General features: G+C 47.8%; 46 pseudogenes; all 46 read left to right on the forward strand.

Annotated features, from left to right (window-relative positions):
* Positions 1-184: 184 nt before the first annotated feature.
* LOC143798916 (5S ribosomal RNA) lies at positions 185-303 on the forward strand (annotated as a pseudogene).
* Positions 304-380: 77 nt separating this feature from the next.
* Positions 381-499, forward strand: LOC143798144 (5S ribosomal RNA; annotated as a pseudogene).
* Positions 500-749: 250 nt separating this feature from the next.
* On the forward strand, positions 750-868 carry LOC143799593 (5S ribosomal RNA; annotated as a pseudogene).
* A 77-nt stretch (positions 869-945) lies between these two features.
* LOC143798888 (5S ribosomal RNA) lies at positions 946-1,064 on the forward strand (annotated as a pseudogene).
* Positions 1,065-1,518: 454 nt separating this feature from the next.
* Positions 1,519-1,637, forward strand: LOC143796097 (5S ribosomal RNA; annotated as a pseudogene).
* A 248-nt stretch (positions 1,638-1,885) lies between these two features.
* LOC143799596 (5S ribosomal RNA) lies at positions 1,886-2,004 on the forward strand (annotated as a pseudogene).
* A 77-nt stretch (positions 2,005-2,081) lies between these two features.
* Positions 2,082-2,200, forward strand: LOC143798145 (5S ribosomal RNA; annotated as a pseudogene).
* A 246-nt stretch (positions 2,201-2,446) lies between these two features.
* On the forward strand, positions 2,447-2,565 carry LOC143799597 (5S ribosomal RNA; annotated as a pseudogene).
* Positions 2,566-2,642: 77 nt separating this feature from the next.
* LOC143800358 (5S ribosomal RNA) lies at positions 2,643-2,761 on the forward strand (annotated as a pseudogene).
* A 256-nt stretch (positions 2,762-3,017) lies between these two features.
* LOC143799598 (5S ribosomal RNA) lies at positions 3,018-3,136 on the forward strand (annotated as a pseudogene).
* A 77-nt stretch (positions 3,137-3,213) lies between these two features.
* Positions 3,214-3,332, forward strand: LOC143796108 (5S ribosomal RNA; annotated as a pseudogene).
* A 249-nt stretch (positions 3,333-3,581) lies between these two features.
* On the forward strand, positions 3,582-3,700 carry LOC143799599 (5S ribosomal RNA; annotated as a pseudogene).
* A 77-nt stretch (positions 3,701-3,777) lies between these two features.
* On the forward strand, positions 3,778-3,896 carry LOC143798146 (5S ribosomal RNA; annotated as a pseudogene).
* A 246-nt stretch (positions 3,897-4,142) lies between these two features.
* Positions 4,143-4,261, forward strand: LOC143799600 (5S ribosomal RNA; annotated as a pseudogene).
* Positions 4,262-4,338: 77 nt separating this feature from the next.
* LOC143796119 (5S ribosomal RNA) lies at positions 4,339-4,457 on the forward strand (annotated as a pseudogene).
* Positions 4,458-4,911: 454 nt separating this feature from the next.
* On the forward strand, positions 4,912-5,030 carry LOC143796131 (5S ribosomal RNA; annotated as a pseudogene).
* Positions 5,031-5,473: 443 nt separating this feature from the next.
* LOC143800584 (5S ribosomal RNA) lies at positions 5,474-5,592 on the forward strand (annotated as a pseudogene).
* Positions 5,593-5,837: 245 nt separating this feature from the next.
* On the forward strand, positions 5,838-5,956 carry LOC143799601 (5S ribosomal RNA; annotated as a pseudogene).
* A 77-nt stretch (positions 5,957-6,033) lies between these two features.
* Positions 6,034-6,152, forward strand: LOC143796143 (5S ribosomal RNA; annotated as a pseudogene).
* A 453-nt stretch (positions 6,153-6,605) lies between these two features.
* Positions 6,606-6,724, forward strand: LOC143796154 (5S ribosomal RNA; annotated as a pseudogene).
* Positions 6,725-6,981: 257 nt separating this feature from the next.
* Positions 6,982-7,100, forward strand: LOC143799602 (5S ribosomal RNA; annotated as a pseudogene).
* Positions 7,101-7,177: 77 nt separating this feature from the next.
* LOC143796166 (5S ribosomal RNA) lies at positions 7,178-7,296 on the forward strand (annotated as a pseudogene).
* A 250-nt stretch (positions 7,297-7,546) lies between these two features.
* LOC143798565 (5S ribosomal RNA) lies at positions 7,547-7,665 on the forward strand (annotated as a pseudogene).
* Positions 7,666-7,742: 77 nt separating this feature from the next.
* LOC143798147 (5S ribosomal RNA) lies at positions 7,743-7,861 on the forward strand (annotated as a pseudogene).
* Positions 7,862-8,108: 247 nt separating this feature from the next.
* Positions 8,109-8,227, forward strand: LOC143800518 (5S ribosomal RNA; annotated as a pseudogene).
* A 77-nt stretch (positions 8,228-8,304) lies between these two features.
* LOC143798785 (5S ribosomal RNA) lies at positions 8,305-8,423 on the forward strand (annotated as a pseudogene).
* Positions 8,424-8,681: 258 nt separating this feature from the next.
* Positions 8,682-8,800, forward strand: LOC143799603 (5S ribosomal RNA; annotated as a pseudogene).
* A 77-nt stretch (positions 8,801-8,877) lies between these two features.
* On the forward strand, positions 8,878-8,996 carry LOC143796177 (5S ribosomal RNA; annotated as a pseudogene).
* Positions 8,997-9,245: 249 nt separating this feature from the next.
* On the forward strand, positions 9,246-9,364 carry LOC143799604 (5S ribosomal RNA; annotated as a pseudogene).
* A 77-nt stretch (positions 9,365-9,441) lies between these two features.
* On the forward strand, positions 9,442-9,560 carry LOC143798148 (5S ribosomal RNA; annotated as a pseudogene).
* A 247-nt stretch (positions 9,561-9,807) lies between these two features.
* LOC143799606 (5S ribosomal RNA) lies at positions 9,808-9,926 on the forward strand (annotated as a pseudogene).
* Positions 9,927-10,003: 77 nt separating this feature from the next.
* LOC143796189 (5S ribosomal RNA) lies at positions 10,004-10,122 on the forward strand (annotated as a pseudogene).
* Positions 10,123-10,379: 257 nt separating this feature from the next.
* LOC143799607 (5S ribosomal RNA) lies at positions 10,380-10,498 on the forward strand (annotated as a pseudogene).
* A 77-nt stretch (positions 10,499-10,575) lies between these two features.
* Positions 10,576-10,694, forward strand: LOC143796200 (5S ribosomal RNA; annotated as a pseudogene).
* Positions 10,695-10,942: 248 nt separating this feature from the next.
* LOC143799608 (5S ribosomal RNA) lies at positions 10,943-11,061 on the forward strand (annotated as a pseudogene).
* Positions 11,062-11,503: 442 nt separating this feature from the next.
* Positions 11,504-11,622, forward strand: LOC143799609 (5S ribosomal RNA; annotated as a pseudogene).
* A 77-nt stretch (positions 11,623-11,699) lies between these two features.
* Positions 11,700-11,818, forward strand: LOC143796213 (5S ribosomal RNA; annotated as a pseudogene).
* A 257-nt stretch (positions 11,819-12,075) lies between these two features.
* LOC143799610 (5S ribosomal RNA) lies at positions 12,076-12,194 on the forward strand (annotated as a pseudogene).
* Positions 12,195-12,638: 444 nt separating this feature from the next.
* On the forward strand, positions 12,639-12,757 carry LOC143799611 (5S ribosomal RNA; annotated as a pseudogene).
* A 77-nt stretch (positions 12,758-12,834) lies between these two features.
* On the forward strand, positions 12,835-12,953 carry LOC143798149 (5S ribosomal RNA; annotated as a pseudogene).
* Positions 12,954-13,199: 246 nt separating this feature from the next.
* Positions 13,200-13,318, forward strand: LOC143799612 (5S ribosomal RNA; annotated as a pseudogene).
* A 77-nt stretch (positions 13,319-13,395) lies between these two features.
* LOC143799797 (5S ribosomal RNA) lies at positions 13,396-13,514 on the forward strand (annotated as a pseudogene).
* Positions 13,515-13,765: 251 nt separating this feature from the next.
* LOC143799613 (5S ribosomal RNA) lies at positions 13,766-13,884 on the forward strand (annotated as a pseudogene).
* A 77-nt stretch (positions 13,885-13,961) lies between these two features.
* LOC143798150 (5S ribosomal RNA) lies at positions 13,962-14,080 on the forward strand (annotated as a pseudogene).
* A 247-nt stretch (positions 14,081-14,327) lies between these two features.
* On the forward strand, positions 14,328-14,446 carry LOC143799614 (5S ribosomal RNA; annotated as a pseudogene).
* Positions 14,447-14,523: 77 nt separating this feature from the next.
* On the forward strand, positions 14,524-14,642 carry LOC143796225 (5S ribosomal RNA; annotated as a pseudogene).
* The last annotated feature ends 49 nt before the right edge of the window (positions 14,643-14,691 follow it).

Consider the following 14,691-nt stretch of genomic DNA (forward strand, 5'->3'; position numbering starts at 1 on the left):
GTGTGAACAATCTGTCATTGGCCACTCTAAGCTGAATGTGCCAGCTCTGGTTAGATTGTAAATGCTAAGCAGCTTGAGGCTGGGCAAGTTTCTTTTTTTTTTTTTTTTGGGGGGGGGGGTTTATCAAAGCTTTCCCTTACAATTTTATATCTCTTGAAAAGACCCGCTGTGGTGCTAGTTGTCCGTCAATGGCCACTCTAAGCTGAATGTGCCTGCCCTCGTCAGATCGCAAACGCTAAGCAGCTTGAGGCTGGGCAAGTACCGGTATGGGAGACTGGCTGGGAATCCCCGGTACCGTTGACTTGCTATTTTGTTTTTCTCAAAGCTTTCCCTTACGATTGTTTTCATCTTGAAAAGACTAGCAGACGCGAAAGCAATCGGTCAATGGCCACACTAAGCTGAATGTGCCTGCCCTCGTCAGATCGCAAATGCTAAGCAGCTTGGGGCTAGGCAAGTACCAGCATGGGAGACTGGCTGGGAATCCCTGGTACCGTTGACTTGGTTTTTTCGTTTTGATCCAAGCTTTCCCTAACGATTGTATTCCTCTTGAAAAGAGCCGCACTGGTGTGAACAATTTGTCATTGGCCACTCTAAGCTGAATGTGCCAGCTCTGGTCAGATCGCAAATGCTAAGCAGCTTGAGGCTGGGCAAGTTTCTTTTTTTTTTTTTTTTTTGGGGGGGGGGTTTATCAAAGCTTTCCCTTACAATTTTATATCTCTTGAAAAGACCCGCTGTGGTGCTAGTTGTCCGTCAATGGCCACTCTAAGCTGAATGTGCCTGCCCTCGTCAGATCGCAAACGCTAAGCAGCTTGAGGCTGGGCAAGTACCGGCATGGGAGACTGGCTGGGAATCCCCGGTACCGTTGACTTGCTATTTTTTTTTTCTCAAAGCTTTCCCTTACGATTGTTTTCATCTTGAAAAGACTAGCAGACGCGAAAGTAATCGGTCAATGGCCACACTAAGCTGAATGTGCCTGCCCTCGTCAGATTGCAAATGCTAAGCAGCTTGAGGCTAGGCAAGTACCAGCATGGGAGACTGGCTGGGAATCCCTGGTACCGTTGACTTGGTTTTTTCGTTTTGATCCAAGCTTTCCCTGACGATTGTATTCCTCTTGAAAAGAGCCGCACTGGTTTGAACAATCTGTCATTGGCCACTCTAAGCTGAATGTGCCAGCTCTGGTCAGATCGCAAATGCTAAGCAGCTTGAGGCTGGGCAAGTTTCTTTTTTCTTTTTTTTTTTTTTTTTTGGGGGGGGGGGTTTATCAAAGCTTTCCCTTACAATTTTATATCTCTTGAAAAGACCCGCTGTGGTGCTAGTTGTCCGTCAATGGCCACTCTAAGCTGAATGTGCCTGCCCTCGTCAGATCGCAAACGCTAAGCAGCTTGAGGCTGAGCAAGTACCGGCATGGGAGACTGGCTGGGAATCCCCGGTACCGTTGACTTGCTATTTTGTTTTTCTCAAAGCTTTCCCTTACGATTGTTTTCATCTTGAAAAGACTAGCAGACGCGAAAGCAATCGGTCAATGGCCACACTAAGCTGAATGTGCCTGCCCTCGTCAGATCGCAAATGCTAAGCAGCTTGAGGCTAGGCAAGTACCAGCATGGGAGACTGGCTGGGAATCCCTGGTACCGTTGACTTGGTTTTTTCGTTTTGATCCAAGCTTTCCCTGACGATTGTATTCCTCTTGAAAAGAGCCGCACTGGTGTGAACAATCTGTCATTGGCCACTCTAAGCTGAATGTGCCAGCTCTGGTTAGATCGCAAATGCTAAGCAGCTTGAGGCTGGGCAAGTTTCTTTTTTTTTTTTTTGGGGGGGGGGGGTTTATCAAAGCTTTCCCTTACAATTTTATATCTCTTGAAAAGACCCGCTGTGGTGCTAGTTGTCCGTCAATGGCCACTCTAAGCTGAATGTGCCTGCCCTCGTCAGATCGCAAACGCTAAGCAGCTTGAGGCTGGGCAAGTACCGGCATGGGAGACTGGCTGGGAATCCCCGGTACCGTTGACTTGCTATTTTGTTTTTCTCAAAGCTTTCCCTTACGATTGTTTTCATCTTGAAAAGACTAGCAGACGCGAAAGCAATCGGTCAATGGCCACACTAAGCTGAATGTGCCTGCCCTCGTCAGATCGCAAATGCTAAGCAGCTTGGGGCTAGGCAAGTACCAGCATGGGAGACTGGCTGGGAATCCCTGGTACCGTTGACTTGGTTTTTTCGTTTTGATCCAAGCTTTCCCTAACGATTGTATTCCTCTTGAAAAGAGTCGCACTGGTGTGAACAATTTGTCATTGGCCACTCTAAGCTGAATGTGCCAGCTCTGGTCAGATCGCAAATGCTAAGCAGCTTGAGGCTGGGCAAGTTTCTTTTTTTTTTTTTTGGGGGGGGGGTTTATCAAAGCTTTCCCTTACAATTTTATATCTCTTGAAAAGACCCGCTGTGGTGCTAGTTGTCCGTCAATGGCCACTCTAAGCTGAATGTGCCTGCCCTCGTCAGATCGCAAACGCTAAGCAGCTTGAGGCTGGGCAAGTACCGGCATGGGAGACTGGCTGGGAATCCCCGGTACCGTTGACTTGCTATTTTTTTTTTCTCAAAGCTTTCCCTTACGATTGTTTTCATCTTGAAAAGACTAGCAGACGCGAAAGCAATCGGTCAATGGCCACACTAAGCTGAATGTGCCTGCCCTCGTCAGATCGCAAATGCTAAGCAGCTTGAGGCTAGGCAAGTACCAGCATGGGAGACTGGCTGGGAATCCCTGGTACCGTTGAGTTGGTTTTTTCGTTTTGATCCAAGCTTTCCCTGACGATTGTATTCCTCTTGAAAAGAGCCGCACTGGTTTGAACAATCTGTCATTGGCCACTCTAAGCTGAATGTGCCAGCTCTGGTCAGATCGCAAATGCTAAGCAGCTTGAGGCTGGGCAAGTTTCTTTTTTCTTTTTTTTTTTTTTTTTTGGGGGGGGGTTTATCAAAGCTTTCCCTTACAATTTTATATCTCTTGAAAAGACCCGCTGTGGTGCTAGTTGTCCGTCAATGGCCACTCTAAGCTGAATGTGCCTGCCCTCGTCAGATCGCAAACGCTAAGCAGCTTGAGGCTGGGCAAGTACCGGCATGGGAGACTGGCTGGGAATCCCCGGTACCGTTGACTTGCTATTTTGTTTTTCTCAAAGCTTTCCCTTACGATTGTTTTCATCTTGAAAAGACTAGCAGACGCGAAAGCAATCGGTCAATGGCCACACTAAGCTGAATGTGCCTGCCCTCGTCAGATCGCAAATGCTAAGCAGCTTGAGGCTAGGCAAGTACCAGCATGGGAGACTGGCTGGGAATCCCTGGTACCGTTGACTTGGTTTTTTCGTTTTGATCCAAGCTTTCCCTGACGATTGTATTCCTCTTGAAAAGAGTCGCACTGGTGTGAACAATCTGTCATTGGCCACTCTAAGCTGAATGTGCCAGCTCTGGTTAGATCGCAAATGCTAAGCAGCTTGAGGCTGGGCAAGTTTCTTTTTTTTTTTTTTTTGGGGGGGGGGGGTTATCAAAGCTTTCCCTTACAATTTTATATCTCTTGAAAAGACCCGCTGTGGTGCTAGTTGTCCGTCAATGGCCACTCTAAGCTGAATGTGCCTGCCCTCGTCAGATCGCAAACGCTAAGCAGCTTGAGGCTGGGCAAGTACCGGCATGGGAGACTGGCTGGGAATCCCCGGTACCGTTGACTTGCTATTTTGTTTTTCTCAAAGCTTTCCCTTACGATTGTTTTCATCTTGAAAAGACTAGCAGACGCGAAAGCAATCGGTCAATGGCCACACTAAGCTGAATGTGCCTGCCCTCGTCAGATCGCAAATGCTAAGCAGCTTGGGGCTAGGCAAGTACCAGCATGGGAGACTGGCTGGGAATCCCTGGTACCGTTGACTTGGTTTTTTCGTTTTGATCCAAGCTTTCCCTAACGATTGTATTCCTCTTGAAAAGAGCCGCACTGGTGTGAACAATTTGTCATTGGCCACTCTAAGCTGAATGTGCCAGCTCTGGTCAGATCGCAAATGCTAAGCAGCTTGAGGCTGGGCAAGTTTCTTTTTTTTTTTTTGGGGGGGGGGGTTTATCAAAGCTTTCCCTTACAATTTTATATCTCTTGAAAAGACCCGCTGTGGTGCTAGTTTTCCGTCAATGGCCACTCTAAGCTGAATGTGCCTGCCCTCGTCAGATCGCAAACGCTAAGCAGCTTGAGGCTGGGCAAGTACCGGCATGGGAGACTGGCTGGGAATCCCCGGTACCGTTGACTTGCTATTTTTTTTTTCTCAAAGCTTTCCCTTACGATTGTTTTCATCTTGAAAAGACTAGCAGACGCAAAAGCAATCGGTCAATGGCCACACTAAGCTGAATGTGCCTGCCCTCGTCAGATCGCAAATGCTAAGCAGCTTGAGGCTAGGCAAGTACCAGCATGGGAGACTGGCTGGGAATCCCTGGTACCGTTGACTTGGTTTTTTCGTTTTGATCCAAGCTTTCCCTGACGATTGTATTCCTCTTGAAAAGAGCCGCACTGGTTTGAACAATCTGTCATTGGCCACTCTAAGCTGAATGTGCCAGCTCTGGTCAGATCGCAAATGCTAAGCAGCTTGAGGCTGGGCAAGTTTCTTTTTTCTTTTTTTTTTTTTTTTTTGGGGGGGGGGGTTTATCAAAGCTTTCCCTTACAATTTTATATCTCTTGAAAAGACCCGCTGTGGTGCTAGTTGTCCGTCAATGGCCACTCTAAGCTGAATGTGCCTGCCCTCGTCAGATCGCAAACGCTAAGCAGCTTGAGGCTGGGCAATTACCGGCATGGGAGACTGGCTGGGAATCCCCGGTACCGTTGACTTGCTATTTTGTTTTTCTCAAAGCTTTCCCTTACGATTGTTTTCATCTTGAAAAGACTAGCAGACGCGAAAGCAATCGGTCAATGGCCACACTAAGCTGAATGTGCCTGCCCTCGTCAGATCGCAAATGCTAAGCAGCTTGAGGCTAGGCAAGTACCAGCATGGGAGACTGGCTGGGAATCCCTGGTACCGTTGACTTGGATTTTTCGTTTTGATCCAAGCTTTCCCTGACGATTGTATTCCTCTTGAAAAGAGCCGCACTGGTGTGAACAATCTGTCATTGGCCACTCTAAGCTGAATGTGCCAGCTCTGGTTAGATCGCAAATGCTAAGCAGCTTGAGGCTGGGCAAGTTTCTTTTTTTTTTTTTTGGGGGGGGGGGTTTATCAAAGCTTTCCCTTACAATTTTATATCTCTTGAAAAGACCCGCTGTGGTGCTAGCTGTCCGTCAATGGCCACTCTAAGCTGAATGTGCCTGCCCTCGTCAGATCGCAAACGCTAAGCAGCTTGAGGCTGGGCAAGTACCGGCATGGGAGACTGGCTGGGAATCCCCGATACCATTGACTTGCTATTTTGTTTTTCTCAAAGCTTTCCCTTACGATTGTTTTCATCTTGAAAAGACTAGCAGACGCGAAAGCAATCGGTCAATGGCCACACTAAGCTGAATGTGCCTGCCCTCGTCAGATCACAAATGCTAAGCAGCTTGGGGCTAGGCAAGTACCAGCATGGGAGACTGGCTGGGAATCCCTGGTACCGTTGACTTGGTTTTTTCGTTTTGATCCAAGCTTTCCCTAACGATTGTATTCCTCTTGAAAAGAGCCGCACTGGTGTGAACAATTTGTCATTGGCCACTCTAAGCTGAATGTGCCAGCTCTGGTCAGATCGCAAATGCTAAGCAGCTTGAGGCTGGGCAAGTTTCTTTTTTTTTTTTTGGGGGGGGGGTTTATCAAAGCTTTCCCTTACAATTTTATATCTCTTGAAAAGACCCGCTGTGGTGCTAGTTGTCCGTCAATGGCCACTCTAAGCTGAATGTGCCTGCCCTCGTCAGATCGCAAACGCTAAGCAGCTTGAGGCTGGGCAAGTACCGGCATGGGAGACTGGCTGGGAATCCCCGGTACCGTTGACTTGCTATTTTTTTTTTCTCAAAGCTTTCCCTTACGATTGTTTTCATCTTGAAAAGACTAGCAGACGCGAAAGCAATCGGTCAATGGCCACACTAAGCTGAATGTGCCTGCCCTCGTCAGATCGCAAATGCTAAGCAGCTTGAGGCTAGGCAAGTACCAGCATGGGAGACTGGCTGGGAATCCCTGGTACCGTTGACTTGGTTTTTTCGTTTTGATCCAAGCTTTCCCTGACGATTGTATTCCTCTTGAAAAGAGCCGCACTGGTTTGAACAATCTGTCATTGGCCACTCTAAGCTGAATGTGCCAGCTCTGGTCAGATCGCAAATGCTAAGCAGCTTGAGGCTGGGCAAGTTTCTTTTTTCTTTTTTTTTTTTTTTTTTGGGGGGGGGGTTTATCAAAGCTTTCCCTTACAATTTTATATCTCTTGAAAAGACCCGCTGTGGTGCTAGTTGTCCGTCAATGGCCACTCTAAGCTGAATGTGCCTGCCCTCGTCAGATTGCAAACGCTAAGCAGCTTGAGGCTGGGCAAGTACCGGCATGGGAGACTGGCTGGGAATCCCCGGTACCGTTGACTTGCTATTTTTTTTTTCTCAAAGCTTTCCCTTACGATTGTTTTCATCTTGAAAAGACTAGCAGACGCAAAAGCAATCGGTCAATGGCCACACTAAGCTGAATGTGCCTGCCCTCGTCAGATCGCAAATGCTAAGCAGCTTGAGGCTAGGCAAGTACCAGCATGGGAGACTGGCTGGGAATCCCTGGTACCGTTGACTTGGTTTTTTCGTTTTGATCCAAGCTTTCCCTGACGATTGTATTCCTCTTGAAAAGAGCCGCACTGGTTTGAACAATCTGTCATTGGCCACTCTAAGCTGAATGTGCCAGCTCTGGTCAGATCGCAAATGCTAAGCAGCTTGAGGCTGGGCAAGTTTCTTTTTTCTTTTTTTTTTTTTTTTTTGGGGGGGGGGTTTATCAAAGCTTTCCCTTACAATTTTATATCTCTTGAAAAGACCCGCTGTGGTGCTAGTTGTCCGTCAATGGCCACTCTAAGCTGAATGTGCCTGCCCTCGTCAGATCGCAAACGCTAAGCAGCTTGAGGCTGGGCAAGTACCGGCATGGGAGACTGGCTGGGAATCCCCGGTACCGTTGACTTGCTATTTTGTTTTTCTCAAAGCTTTCCCTTACGATTGTTTTCATCTTGAAAAGACTAGCAGACGCGAAAGCAATCGGTCAATGGCCACACTAAGCTGAATGTGCCTGCCCTCGTCAGATCGCAAATGCTAAGCAGCTTGAGGCTAGGCAAGTACCAGCATGGGAGACTGGCTGGGAATCCCTGGTACCGTTGACTTGGTTTTTTCGTTTTGATCCAAGCTTTCCCTGACGATTGTATTCCTCTTGAAAAGAGCCGCACTGGTGTGAACAATCTGTCATTGGCCACTCTAAGCTGAATGTGCCAGCTCTGGTTAAATCGCAAATGCTAAGCAGCTTGAGGCTGGGCAAGTTTCTTTTTTTTTTTTTTTTGGGGGGGGGGGGTTTATCAAAGCTTTCCCTTACAATTTTATATCTCTTGAAAAGACCCGCTGTGGTGCTAGTTGTCCGTCAATGGCCACTCTAAGCTGAATGTGCCTGCCCTCATCAGATCGCAAACGCTAAGCAGCTTGAGGCTGGGCAAGTACCGGCATGGGAGACTGGCTGGGAATCCCCGGTACCGTTGACTTGCTATTTTGTTTTTCTCAAAGCTTTCCCTTACGATTGTTTTCATCTTGAAAAGACTAGCAGACGCGAAAGCAATCGGTCAATGGCCACACTAAGCTGAATGTGCCTGCCCTCGTCAGATCGCAAATGCTAAGCAGCTTGGGGCTAGGCAAGTACCAGCATGGGAGACTGGCTGGGAATCCCTGGTACCGTTGACTTGGTTTTTTCATTTTGATCCAAGCTTTCCCTAACGATTGTATTCCTCTTGAAAAGAGCCGCACTGGTGTGAACAATTTGTCATTGGCCACTCTAAGCTGAATGTGCCAGCTCTGGTCAGATCGCAAATGCTAAGCAGCTTGAGGCTGGGCAAGTTTCTTTTTTTTTTTTTTGGGGGGGGGGGTTTATCAAAGCTTTCCCTTACAATTTTATATCTCTTGAAAAGACCCGCTGTGGTGCTAGTTTTCCGTCAATGGCCACTCTAAGCTGAATGTGCCTGCCCTCGTCAGATCGCAAACGCTAAGCAGCTTGAGGCTGGGCAAGTACCGGCATGGGAGACTGGTTGGGAATCCCCGGTACCGTTGACTTGCTATTTTTTTTTTCTCAAAGCTTTCCCTTACGATTGTTTTCATCTTGAAAAGACTAGCAGACGCGAAAGCAATCGGTCAATGGCCACACTAAGCTGAATGTGCCTGCCCTCGTCAGATCGCAAATGCAAAGCAGCTTGAGGCTAGGCAAGTACCAGCATGGGAGACTGGCTGGGAATCCCTGGTACTGTTGACTTGGTTTTTTCGTTTTGATCCAAGCTTTCCCTGACGATTGTATTCCTCTTGAAAAGAGCCGCACTGGTTTGAACAATCTGTCATTGGCCACTCTAAGCTGAATGTGCCAGCTCTGGTCAGATCGCAAATGCTAAGCAGCTTGAGGCTGGGCAAGTTTCTTTTTTCTTTTTTTTTTTTTTTTTTGGGGGGGGGGGTTTATCAAAGCTTTCCCTTACAATTTTATATCTCTTGAAAAGACCCGCTGTGGTGCTAGTTGTCCGTCAATGGCCACTCTAAGCTGAATGTGCCTGCCCTCGTCAGATCGCAAACGCTAAGCAGCTTGAGGCTGGGCAAGTACCGGCATGGGAGACTGGCTGGGAATCCCCGGTACCGTTGACTTGCTATTTTGTTTTTCTCAAAGCTTTCCCTTACGATTGTTTTCATCTTGAAAAGACTAGCAGACGCGAAAGCAATCGGTCAATGGCCACACTAAGCTGAATGTGCCTGCCCTCGTCAGATCGCAAATGCTAAGCAGCTTGAGGCTAGGCAAGTACCAGCATGGGAGACTGGCTGGGAATCCCTGGTACCGTTGACTTGGTTTTTTCGTTTTGATCCAAGCTTTCCCTGACGATTGTATTCCTCTTGAAAAGAGCCGCACTGGTGTGAACAATCTGTCATTGGCCACTCTAAGCTGAATGTGCCAGCTCTGGTTAGATCGCAAATGCTAAGCAGCTTGAGGCTGGGCAAGTTTCTTTTTTTTTTTTTTTGGGGGGGGGGGGTTTATCAAAGCTTTCCTTTACAATTTTATATCTCTTGAAAAGACCCGCTGTGGTGCTAGTTGTCCGTCAATGGCCACTCTAAGCTGAATGTGCCTGCCCTCGTCAGATCGCAAACGCTAAGCAGCTTGAGGCTGGGCAAGTACCGGCATGGGAGACTGGCTGGGAATCCCCGGTACCGTTGACTTGCTATTTTGTTTTTCTCAAAGCTTTCCCTTACGATTGATTTCATCTTGAAAAGACTAGCAGACACGAAAGCAATCGGTCAATGGCCACACTAAGCTGAATGTGCCTGCCCTCGTCAGATCGCAAATGCTAAGCAGCTTGGGGCTAGGCAAGTACCAGCATGGGAGACTGGCTGGGAATCCCTGGTACCGTTGACTTGGTTTTTTCGTTTTGATCCAAGCTTTCCCTAACGATTGTATTCCTCTTGAAAAGAGCCGCACTGGTGTGAACAATTTGTCATTGGCCACTCTAAGCTGAATGTGCCAGCTCTGGTCAGATCGCAAATGCTAAGCAGCTTGAGGCTGGGCAAGTTTCTTTTTTTTTTTTGTGGGGGGGGGGGTTTATCAAAGCTTTCCCTTACAATTTTATATCTCTTGAAAAGACCCGCTGTGGTGCTAGTTGTCCGTCAATGGCCACTCTAAGCTGAATGTGCCTGCCCTCGTCAGATCGCAAACGCTAAGCAGCTTGAGGCTGGGCAAGTACCGGCATGGGAGACTGGCTGGGAATCCCCGGTACCGTTGACTTGCTATTTTTTTTTTCTCAAAGCTTTCCCTTACGATTGTTTTCATCTTGAAAAGACTAGCAGACGCGAAAGCAATCGGTCAATGGCCACACTAAGCTGAATGTGCCTGCCCTCGTCAGATCGCAAATGCTAAGCAGCTTGAGGCTAGGCAAGTACCAGCATGGGAGACTGGCTGGGAATCCCTGGTACCGTTGACTTGGTTTTTTCGTTTTGATCCAAGCTTTCCCTGACGATTGTATTCCTCTTGAAAAGAGCCGCACTGGTTTGAACAATCTGTCATTGGCCACTCTAAGCTGAATGTGCCAGCTCTGGTCAGATCGCAAATGCTAAGCAGCTTGAGGCTGGGCAAGTTTCTTTTTTCTTTTTTTTTTTTTTTTTTGGGGGGGTGGTTTATCAAAGCTTTCCCTTACAATTTTATATCTCTTGAAAAGACCCGCTGTGGTGCTAGTTGTCCGTCAATGGCCACTCTAAGCTGAATGTGCCTGCCCTCGTCAGATCGCAAACGCTAAGCAGCTTGAGGCTGGGCAAGTACCGGCATGGGAGACTGGCTGGGAATCCCCGGTACCGTTGACTTGCTATTTTGTTTTTCTCAAAGCTTTCCCTTACGATTGTTTTCATCTTGAAAAGACTAGCAGACGCGAAAGCAATCGGTCAATGGCCACACTAAGCTGAATGTGCCTGCCCTCGTCAGATCGCAAATGCTAAGCAGCTTGAGGCTAGGCAAGTACCAGCATGGGAGACTGGCTGGGAATCCCTGGTACCGTTGACTTGGTTTCTTCGTTTTGATCCAAGCTTTCCCTGACGATTGTATTCCTCTTGAAAAGAGCCGCACTGGTGTGAACAATCTGTCATTGGCCACTCTAAGCTGAATGTGCCAGCTCTGGTTAGATCGCAAATGCTAAGCAGCTTGAGGCTGGGCAAGTTTCTTTTTTTTTTTTTGGGGGTGGGGGGGTTTATCAAAGCTTTCCCTTACAATTTTATATCTCTTGAAAAGACCCGCTGTGGTGCTAGTTGTCCGTCAATGGCCACTCTAAGCTGAATGTGCCTGCCCTCGTCAGATCGCAAACGCTAAGCAGCTTGAGGCTGGGCAAGTACCGGCATGGGAGACTGGCTGGGAATCCCCGGTACCGTTGACTTGCTATTTTGTTTTTCTCAAAGCTTTCCCTTACGATTGTTTTCATCTTGAAAAGACTAGCAGACGCGAAAGCAATCGGTCAATGGCCACACTAAGCTGAATGTGCCTGCCCTCGTCAGATCGCAAATGCTAAGCAGCTTGGGGCTAGGCAAGTACCAGCATGGGAGAATGGCTGGGAATCCCTGGTACCGTTGACTTGGTTTTTTCGTTTTGATCCAAGCTTTCCCTAACGATTGTATTCCTCTTGAAAAGAGCCGCACTGGTGTGAACAATTTGTCATTGGCCACTCTAAGCTGAATGTGCCAGCTCTGGTCAGATCGCAAATGCTAAGCAGCTTGAGGCTGGGCAAGTTTCTTTTTTTTTTTTGGGGGGGGGGGGTTTATCAAAGCTTTCCCTTACAATTTTATATCTCTTGAAAAGACCCGCTGTGGTGCTAGTTGTCCGTCAATGGCCACTCTAAGCTGAATGTGCCTGCCCTCGTCAGATCGCAAACGCTAAGCAGCTTGAGGCTGGGCAAGTACCGGCATGGGAGACTGGCTGGGAATCCCCGGTACCGTTGACTTCCTATTTTTTTTTTCTCAAAGCTTTCCCTTACGATTGTTTTCATCTTGAAAAGACTAGCAGACGCAAAAGCAATCGGTCAATGGCCACACTAAGCTGAATGTGCCTGCCCTCGTCAGATCGCAAATGCTAAGCAGCTTGAGGCTAGGCAAGTACCAGCATGGGAGACTGGCTGGGAATCCCTGGTACCGTTGACTTGGTTTTTTCGTTTTGATCCAAGCTTTCCCTGACGATTGTATTCCTCTTGAAAAGAGCCGCACTGGTTTGAACAATCTGTCATTGGCCACTCTAAGCTGAATGTGCCAGCTCTGGTCAGATCGCAAATGCTAAGCAGCTTGAGGCTGGGCAAGTTTCTTTTTTCTTTTTTTTTTTTTTTTTTGGGGGGGGGGTTTATCAAAGCTTTCCCTTACAATTTTATATCTCTTGAAAAGACCCGCTGTGGTGCTAGTTGTCCGTCAATGGCCACTCTAAGCTGAATGTGCCTGCCCTCGTCAGATCGCAAACGCTAAGCAGCTTGAGGCTGGGCAAGTACCGGCATGGGAGACTGGCTGGGAATCCCCGGTACCGTTGACTTGCTATTTTGTTTTTCTCAAAGCTTTCCCTTACGATTGTTTTCATCTTGAAAAGACTAGCAGACGCGAAAGCAATCGGTCAATGGCCACACTAAGCTGAATGTGTCTGCCCTCATCAGATCGCAAATGCTAAGCAGCTTGAGGCTAGGCAAGTACCAGCATGGGAGACTGGCTGGGAATCCCTGGTAGCGTTGACTTGGTTTTTTCGTTTTGATCCAAGCTTTCCCTGACGATTGTATTCCTCTTGAAAAGAGCCGCACTGGTGTGAACAATCTGTCATTGGCCACTCTAAGCTGAATGTGCCAGCTCTGGTTAGATCGCAAATGCTAAGCAGCTTGAGGCTGGGCAAGTTTCTTTTTTTTTTTTTTTGGGGGGGGGGGTTTATCAAAGCTTTCCCTTACAATTTTATATCTCTTGAAAAGACCCGCTGTGGTGCTAGTTGTCCGTCAATGGCCACTCTAAGCTGAATGTGCCTGCCCTCGTCAGATCGCAAACGCTAAGCAGCTTGAGGCTGGGCAAGTACCGGCATGGGAGACTGGCTGGGAATCCCCGGTACCGTTGACTTGCTATTTTGTTTTTCTCAAAGCTTTCCCTTACGATTGTTTTCATCTTGAAAAGACTAGCAGACGCGAAAGCAATCGGTCAATGGCCACACTAAGCTGAATGTGCCTGCCCTCGTCAGATCGCAAATGCTAAGCAGCTTGGGGCTAGGCAAGTACCAGCATGGGAGACTGGCTGGGAATCCCTGGTACCGTTGACTTGGTTTTTTCGTTTTGATCCAAGCTTTCCCTAACGATTGTATTCCTCTTGAAAAGAGCCGCACTGGTGTGAACAATTTGTCATTGGCCACTCTAAGCTGAATGTGCCAGCTCTGGTCAGATCACAAATGCTAAGCTGCTTGAGGCTGGGCAAGTTTCTTTTTTTTTTTGGGGGGGGGGGGGTTTATCAAAGCTTTCCCTTACAATTTTATATCTCTTGAAAAGACCCGCTGTGGTGCTAGTTTTCCGTCAATGGCCACTCTAAGCTGAATGTGCCTGCCCTCGTCAGATCGCAAACGCTAAGCAGCTTGAGGCTGGGCAAGTACCGGCATGGGAGACTGGCTGGGAATCCCCGGTACCGTTGACTTGCTATTTTGTTTTTCTCAAAGCTTTCCCTTACGATTGTTTTCATCTTGAAAAGACTAGCAGACGCGAAAGCAATCGGTCAATGGCCACACTAAGCTGAATGTGCCTGCCCTCATCAGATCGCAAATGCTAAGCAGCTTGAGGCTAGGCAAGTACCAGCATGGGAGACTGGCTGGGAATACCTGGTACTGTTGACTTGGTTTTTTCGTTTTGATCCAAGCTTTCCCTGACGATTGTATTCCTCTTGAAAAGAGCCGCACTGGTGTGAACAATCTGTCATTGGCCACTCTAAGCTGAATGTGCCAGCTCTGGTTAGATCGCAAATGCTAAGCAGCTTGAGGCTGGGCAAGTTTATTTTTTTTTTTTTTTTTGGGGGGGGGGGGTTTATCAAAGCTTTCCCTTACAATTTTATATCTCTTGAAAAGACCCGCTGTGGTGCTAGTTGTCCGTCAATGGCCACTCTAAGCTGAATGTGCCTGCCCTCGTCAGATCGCAAACGCTAAGCAGCTTGAGGCTGGGCAAGTACCGGCATGGGAGACTGGCTGGGAATCCCCGGTACCGTTGACTTGCTATTTTGTTTTTCTCAAAGCTTTCCCTTACGATTGTTTTCATCTTGAAAAGACTAGCAGACGCGAAAGCAATCGGTCAATGGCCACACTAAGCTGAATGTGCCTGCCCTCGTCAGATCGCAAATGCTAAGCAGCTTGGGGCTAGGCAAGTACCAGCATGGGAGACTGGCTGGGAATCCCTGGTACCGTTGACTTGGTTTTTTCGTTTTGATCCAAGCTTTCCCTAACGATTGTATTCCTCTTGAAAAGAGCCGCACTGGTGTGAACAATTTGTCATTGGCCACTCTAAGCTGAATGTGCCAGCTCTGGTCAGATTGCAAATGCTAAGCAGCTTGAGGCTGGGCAAGTTTCTTTTTTTTTTTTTGGGGGGGGGGGGTTTATCAAAGCTTTCCCTTACAATTTTATATCTCTTGAAAAGACCCGCTGTGGTGCTAGTTTTCCGTCAATGGCCACTCTAAGCTGAATGTGCCTGCCCTCGTCAGATCGCAAACGCTAAGCAGCTTGAGGCTGGGCAAGTACCGGCATGGGAGACTGGCTGGGAATCCCCGGTACCGTTGACTTGCTATTTTTTTTTTCTCAAAGTTTTCCCTTACGATTGTTTTCATCTTGAAAAGACTAGCAGACGCGAAAGCAATCGGTCAATGGCCACACTAAGCTGAATGTGCCTGCCCTCGTCAGATCGCAAATGCTAAGCAGCTTGAGGCTAGGCAAGTACCAGCATGGGAGACTGGCTGGGAATCCCTGGTACCGTTGACTTGGTTTTTTCGTTTTGATCCAAGCTTTCCCTGACGATTGTATTCCTCTT

This window comes from Ranitomeya variabilis, chromosome 1, assembly GCF_051348905.1.
Source record: "Ranitomeya variabilis isolate aRanVar5 chromosome 1, aRanVar5.hap1, whole genome shotgun sequence".
NCBI lineage: Eukaryota > Metazoa > Chordata > Amphibia > Anura > Dendrobatidae > Ranitomeya > Ranitomeya variabilis.